This window comes from Zonotrichia leucophrys, unplaced genomic scaffold (assembly GCF_028769735.1).
Source record: "Zonotrichia leucophrys gambelii isolate GWCS_2022_RI unplaced genomic scaffold, RI_Zleu_2.0 Scaffold_92_180617, whole genome shotgun sequence".
In the NCBI taxonomy this organism is placed as follows: Eukaryota; Metazoa; Chordata; class Aves; order Passeriformes; family Passerellidae; genus Zonotrichia; species Zonotrichia leucophrys.
In genome coordinates this window covers 64969-72747 of record NW_026992297.1, presented here as the reverse complement: position 1 = coordinate 72747, position 7779 = coordinate 64969, and the positions used below count along the sequence as shown (strand labels likewise).

General features: G+C 40.5%; 1 long non-coding RNA gene across 1 annotated transcript; it reads left to right on the top strand.

Moving 5' to 3' along the window:
- The first annotated feature begins 1090 nt into the window (after positions 1–1090).
- LOC135460706 (uncharacterized) lies at positions 1091–5668 on the top strand. Its single transcript, XR_010443287.1, has 3 exons — positions 1091–1213; positions 5044–5148; positions 5411–5668. It is a non-coding gene; the product is annotated as an uncharacterized LOC135460706 (long non-coding RNA).
- The last annotated feature ends 2111 nt before the right edge of the window (positions 5669–7779 follow it).

Below are 7779 nucleotides of genomic sequence, written 5' to 3'. Positions count from 1 at the left end.
AGATGGGGTGAGAAATGAGGATTTTTTGCTACCCCCAAAAGCATTTTCAACACTTCCTAGTGGGAAAAACTCGGGATGGCCCTTTGGAATGCAGTCAGTGATGGGGTGAAAGAAAATAAGGGGCTGAGTACAACATGGAAATGAATAATAGCAGTTCTAAAACAATTAAAAGTGTAAAAGACAGCGGCAGTTGGGGCAGCAGCTACCTTAGAGCCAGATGACCCCGCAGTGGTTTTCCCAGCGTTTGCCTGACAGTTTTTCTGGGGGGGAGGATCAGGTAATATCCTTACCTTCTGCACCCATGGAGCCAGAGCTACAGGCTCAACAACAAGCAGTTTCAGATAATAACAACGAGGTGCTGCAGCCTGCACCGGTTCTGCAGTCTGCTCTGGAACCCAAGAAAATGGAGGTAAACTTGCAACTCTCACCTCTGGCAACGGGATGACCCATGGGGTGTCCCGGGGTATCCCCTGGTATCCCCTGAAGAGTTAATAACAGCAGGATGGGGGGGGGGGGGGGGGGGAGAAGGGGGGGGGGGAGAAGGGGGGGGGGGGCAAGTATTTCTCCCCGCTACCCTCTTCACTGTCTGACTCACTCCCGCCCACCCACTGCTGTGAATTTTCAAATGCAAATTGTGGGTATAAAATGCAAAAGCTTGTGCTGCTTTGAGGAGGAGAGGGCTGGCCAGAGTGAGAGGCAGCCCGGGCTGGCTTAGTAGACCAGCTAGCTCAGGCATGGGTTGAGAAGTGTCAGAAAAAAGGGATGTTTGTACTAGACTAAAGACTCGGATAAAATTCAACTCTCGATTCAAAGATTTACTACTCTGGGTAATGTGAAAAATGCATATTTTATGATTGGCTTTTCACAAATATTAAAATGAATATTATATGTGTTGTGTTAGAAAGTAATGCTGTATTAATTCTCTTAAGAAATGTGTTAAATATAGTTTTAGAGTATAAGAAATGTTAAAATAGAAACTATGCTATGTAAGATAATTTTTTTAAAGAAAGGACATGCAACGAGATAGCAGCCACAGGATGCCTAAATCTTTCAGAGAAAAAGAATTTATTGCCCTCTTATCAGAAGAAACAAACTTTTTCCCGCCTCGAAGGCGCTGTTAGGATTCAGAGGAAGAAGTTGGCGATGACCAGTCGGAATCCTTTATTTGAATGGAATTTATGCATCACGTATGAGGTGCATGAATATGAAACAGGTAATTGTTTTTAAGGGTTAATCCTTTGTTAACGGGAGTCTTTTTTTGGGCTCGTGCTGCCCAGAAAAAGGTACCTGGATGTCCGTAACTCATTGTCTCTATTGTCTCATATTGTCCTAATTCAAATTGTCCAAATTATTATTACTCTGTCCTGAGGTGACGTTATGATGCTTGTATCACCATTCATATGTTCTGTGCCTTTAAGATCGGCTCTGAAGAGTGGAAGTTCTGTTTGGGTTTCTCTTATCAGGGACACAGAGACGGGCAGTACATAGGGCTGTTTTCGCTTCTTGCTTTCAGCTTGCTGCATGGCTTGCTCTCTTTTCTGCTCTTGCTTCTGCTCTGCTTTGGCCTCTGCTTATTAGCTAGTTCTAGCTAAACAGTCCAAATTCCTTCCTGGACTGTTTCTCCTCTCCTGTTTCTGTGACCATCTCGAACCTGCCCCGAACTGGGACCTGGGAACACCGAGGGTTTGCACCGTTTGGCTGCAGCAGCTGCCCAGCGCCGGAGGGACTGAGAACAGAGCAACCACCCCTGAAAGAGACTTTCCGATTTTGCCATCTTTCTCAGAGCGGTGTCATCTGGTGTTGTTCATTTTGTGTGCTGGGGGTGCTGTGCCAGTCAAATAAACAGGTTCTTTCCAGTTCTCTCCGAGGCATTCTTCCCTCCAAAATGGGAATAGGGTCTCTATTGCTGGTCCCAGAAGCCAATTGTAATCTTTTAGGGCGAGATTTTATGATTGAATTCAGAATAAGAATAGAAGTAACTAAAAGCAAATTAAGTGTAAAATTATGTCCTTCAGAAATTAACAATGAGCAAATGTACCCCCTAAGGGAGAAGGATGACTGCGTAAATTATAAAAATAAGAAGAAGGAGGAAGTTCCCTTAATATCACCATCATATACTCCTCCCCCACCAAATGCATCCCCTGTTCAAACTAAGAGTCAGGAGACAGATCCCCTCCCCTTCCCAGATAGTTATCTAGAAGATTGGAGACCACTAACTCGAAGTAAAACCGAAAAAGCTGCACCTCAATCCCTTGAGGGAAATGCCGATGCGGGTGCTCAAGCCGAGATTAAGTTTATATCAGTTCCCCTTAAGAGACAAAATATCGACAAAGTAATTAATAAGAAACAGAAGAAAAATATTTACTTAGATGAGCTCCTAAGAGAAGCTCAGAAAGTGTATGCAAGAAGAGATGATGGAAAGGGACGAATGTTGCAAGGAGAGAAAAGAGAAAGAGCTAGAGTTCCGAAGACTAAACGAAGAGAGATTGTTTGTTTTTACTATGGGAATAAAAGACATTTTAAGAGAGAATGCCATAAGAAGAAGGAAGATGAAAGAAAAGAACAGATGCAAGATAAAGATAGAGGGTCTGAAAATAGGGTTTTGTGAGTAAATTGACAAGCAATTGCAAGGGAGGCAATAGATCATCAGAATTATGACTTCGTGAATACTATGAGTGAGATACAAGCTTTCCCTGTAGTAAATACAACTAATATTCAGAGAAATGTCGATGTCACAAATGCTCCAGTTAATCAAGAATTATTGACTCAACTGCAGAGTACAGTCAATGAATCTGGCCTCCACAGCGAAACAAAAATGAGAGGCAAATCTAACAGACAGGCAGCCTCTAAATCAGTTAAAAACAATTACAACTAAAACAAAGGAAATTGAACAGGCCTACAGACAAGACTGTGAAACCTTTAGCATAGTAGTTAAGATGTTAGTAGAAAAAGACCCATCATTAGAGAAGCCCATTCAGTTGGCCCTGAGGCAGAACTTGCATGAAAAAGGTGAGCAATGCGTTGAAGAACTCAAACATTTCATTGCTCAGTACGATGCTGCGAACCAAAATGTGTTAGAGCCTCTCAGAGAAGACTCAATACTAAAGATAAAAATAGACTTTTAGATTTTTTGCATTTTGTCTACCATAGTACATAAATCTGCTTTTTAAGATTACAATTTGAAGTGATAAAAGCAAATAATTTAGAGTAAAAGTTTTTATAGTAAGGAATGTATGTTTTATGTAGTTTAGCCAAATTAAGCCTGTGAGTGTTTAATATATGTTTTGTTTCTCAAAGTGCATCAGAAGCCCAGATAACTCTGTTAGTAGAAAGTTAAATTGTCTATTGAGCGTCATTAAGAGTTAAATACTGTTAAAGCTGAGTGTTTAAAGTTTCATTCCTGTTAAGTTAGAGTGTTCTTAAGTTTAAGTCATGTAGCATTTGAAGTCGGTTGAGTTTTGTTAAAGTTCTGTTAAATTTAAGTGATTTTACATATAAGTTCTGCAAATTTGAAAATCTGTTAAGTTTAAGTTTTGTTAAAGTCTGCTAAACTAAGTTCTACTAAGTTAAAATTCTGTTGAATTTAATTTCTGTTAAGTTTAAGTAAAGTTTTAGTGATGTTAAGTTCTGTTAAGCTCAAATGTTTTTAGTGTTTTAAGTGTTATTAAGTTTAAGTGACGTTAGATAAATTTATGCTAAACGCTTATTTTATAATTTGTGTGTAAAATGTTAACATGAACATCAGAGAAATTTCCATTAGAGCCTAGCCCTGTTCAAAACATATACCAATCGTTTGAGAATAGAGAACAAGCTTAGTGAGCAGTTAATACTGATGAAATTTGTGCGTATGTTATTCTTTTAGTTTATTGTAAAAAATCACTCATAATTATTTTTGAGCATGCCAAAATGTTTTTGTGCCTTATTCTTATTTTGTTAAGTAGTATGCAAAGAGTGAATAATCCTTTTGTATGCCTTTAAAGTTTGCTGAGAACAGTAGCAAGTCCATCACCACCAAGAAAAGATTTCTGACTAAAAATTTATAAAAGGTGTTAAAGGAAAATTGACAGAAATCGATCTATAACTAGAGAAGCCTTTAAGAAAATAGGTAAGAAATAAATTTTAAGAATAATAGGAGTATATAACATAACAAAATAGGTAATCAGAAGATCTGTAACCTGCTTGAAAGAGAACAAAGCCCATATACGAGAACGTCCCTTGGGGGGGGGGGGAGGGCAGACCTCTAGCTTACCAGCTATTTTCACACATTTTGATTGATTTTACTAAACTAGCTAAAGTAGAGAGACATCGATACCTGCTAGACCTAGTTTGTAGAGTTAAAATTTTGTTTAAAAATATTATACCAAAATATAAGGTCACAGAAGTAATCGACTCTGGTAGAAGACCACATTTTGTGTCTGAAGTTATTCAAGAAGTAATGAAAATAATGGGAGACAATTAGACCATCACACTCTGTGGCACAGGAAAAGTTGAGAGGATGAATGGGGAAATAAAGAAACAACTCACCAAATTGATGATAGAAGCAAAGTCGTTATGAATCAAGTGTTTACCTTTGGCACTATTAAATATTAGAACTCAGCCTAGGGCTGATGTGGGGGTTTCCCCCTTCGAAATGCTGTACGGGATACACCCCAAGACCACTCCAGCCTCAGGGACAAGCAGATTAACACATACTTGACCACCCTAATGTGATACAGGGAAGAATTGCAGAAAAGAGCATGATAGCCCAAAGACCACCACAGAAAGAAGGTGAATTTCATGCCAGCAGAATCAAAAGACTTGCGAAGAAACCTGAAAAACGGACTATCACATTTAAACCGGGTGATTGGATATTAATTACATCATAGAAAAAGACTTCATTAACCCCACAGCAGAGGGTGTAAATGTAAAATTTGTCAAGATAGACGGTAGAATCAGCCACAAAAGAAAAAGGGGGGAGTCAAGTTCTTGGCAAAATCATAGACAGTGCCCCTGTAATCCGATCCCTTGTACCCTTTGATAATGAGCTCTTTCTCTCTGAAACAGCATAACAGTGACAGGTTAGCCCCTCCGGAAGAAATACCTCTGCTGCCGAGAAGACTATACCTCTCTCGTAGCTCGAGGCAACCGAGTTGACGAGCAAAGGCAGTGGTAAGTACCTGTAGAAGAATCGATTCTAACCTAACAAAGAGAAAGATTATGGAACAGGCAGAGCATGAACTCCTAAAAAGAAAAGGGGAACAGTCACTAAGTTGGGGAATGAATTGGCAAATATTTCAATTCAGAGGCAATATCTACCGTCTGACCTGGCAGGTTCTGGTTTTTCTCTTCTAAATGTTGTAACCTGAGTAGATAAGTTCTGCCAGAGTTTTATATTGGGGAAGGAGATACCACTGTGTCTCTACTCCTACAGGAGCTGTATAACTACCTGCGAAGTGGACCAAGCCTGCTTTCAATGCAATGGTGGGTGGACAATCTGACAGACAAAGACAAAAAAGCGACTAAGAAGAGAAGCTGCCCCTGATCCTGCGACCACTACTGATACAACTAAAAGGACACTCGAAAGTGGTCCACAAAGCCATGACAGGCCGCCAGACGGCTAAAGAATTGATTGACACTGTTGAACCATTATCACCTTTTTACATAAGGAGACGAGCAGGGAAAAAACTGCCTTGAGTTTTATAGCCCGTATTGTGTCGCTTGAGTAGCACTATATTGTGAAGGGTGCAAAACCTTTTGAGTGGAACAATTTTTAATCTGGCACCTATGATGCAACACATGCCAGCACAGGCACATATTGGATAGCTAGCAAAGAGACCTGAAGAGGCAGACGGGGCTAGATACAGCTTTGGCTTTAGATGTGTAAAAAAGGAAGAAAAGAAAAAGAGAAAAGAAAAATAAAACTTATTTTTATCGTAACAGCTGGTATAAAAGAAATACACGCTTTAACCAGCCAAAAAGAAAACATATGGGTAATGTTTGCTAATCAAACTAAACAATCATCGTTTTGCCTGAGTTTAAGAAAAGTTATTAGCCCTTTTTGGACATGCTTGATGGGCTAGCCTGTACTTTTGTAACATATGTTATAAGAATATTAGATGTGATTTTTACTGCTTTTGTTTATTTTGCCTTGCGTTTTAATTGTATTTAGAACAGAGACAGTCGAATGATAGAAGAACCTTGACTCCCAGAAGAAGAAAGAGCAGTAGATACAATACTCGGGCTCATTTTTGGGCCATACATTTTATGGATTAATTGCCATAGTAAAAAGATGCTTAGAAGCTGCACATCTGATGCTGTTAAAGAGCTAGCAAAACAAGAACTGAAACGATTTGATGAACAAAATGGTTAAAAAGAAAAAGGGGGGAATTGTAATGGGTTAAAACTTTAAGTTTGTTCATCAAAACTGACAAAGCTATTCCAGTAAGACTGTTGCACCACATCCATTTGTTTGCCTAGTAAATTTCCAGACTTAAAAGGATAGGAAGGTGAAACCAATGACAATCGGTTTCACAAACATTTGTTTATCTGTTTAGTAAACTGTTAATATGGATGGGGAGTTTACTATGATTGATAGCACAGTATCAGCTTATCCGCTCAGTAAACCTAAGATTCCAAGAACTCAGCAGATTGAGCCCAAAAATTCCAAGAATCAGACAAAGGAAAATACCAATCTTCATCTTCAGACCTCCGGAAGGGAGACTATGACCACCTAGATGAAATAAACAGGGCCAGGAGACGACTTCTCCTTTTTAATGCCTTTATTAAAAGTGATCACCTCAGGATTGGGCAGCTCGGCAGGGCTGCAGTCCCCGTCGTGTCTCCCAGGGCGACTCAGAGGAGGAGGATATGCACAGCTCTGTCCACTAGGGGCAGAGTTCAGGGTATCCGGTCCTCCTGGGAGCCTTTAGGGCGTGGTGTCCCCCGTCAGATCTTGTCCTCTCAGCCTCGTCGGCCCAGTCTCACCGACGGGGATGACTCCCATGGTCAGGGCGAGAGGGACTCCGCATCTCTGCAGGCTCAGCACTTGGCTCCTCACCTCTGGACATCACTTTAGTCTCTCAACTCTTGGGTGGCTCGTTGTTTTTAGGGTTTTCTCGTTGCATTTTGGAGTCGGGGTCCCAAAAGCATGCTGGTCTTGGAGTCACTTTGCATAACCCCCCACCCTCTCAGGTGTCTTCCCTATGCTGGGAAGAGAGCATAGCCTCGGGGAAGGGCCATCACCGCACCCCAGCCCGGGCTTTTACTAATACAAAAGAGGAGATAAGCTACAATGACCCGTGATTACAATAACAAAGCACGCAGAACCCTGGCAGGGACAGAGATCTGGCTGCATCCCTGTAACTCTTTCTCACAAAAAAATATTAACCGAATTTTTGTTCATAACACTAGACACAAAAGAAGAATATGCAGAGTACTACACATTAACCCGGAAACAAGACTGTATAAGAACTCCACAAAAAACCAGAAGAGTGCGGCAGCGTTAGAGCAGAGACTCTCCTGTTGCCCAGCGCCCCCGGAGCACTGACTTTGCCTATTATCGCTTGCTCTGTCAATTAATAAATTTCATTTTATTTATAGTTATTAGTCAGTGATTCATTCCCCACCGCAACTAACCTATAACAAACCATTTCAAAGTATCCAAGCAGAAGTTTAGATTTGTTAAGCTCTGGTTTTATTTGTAAAAAAACATTTAATCCAGAAGAAAAAATAGTATACCACATGCTGGGAAGGCGGGGGGGGGGGGGGGGGAATTGTAAGAAAATAACATCTTTAAAAAGC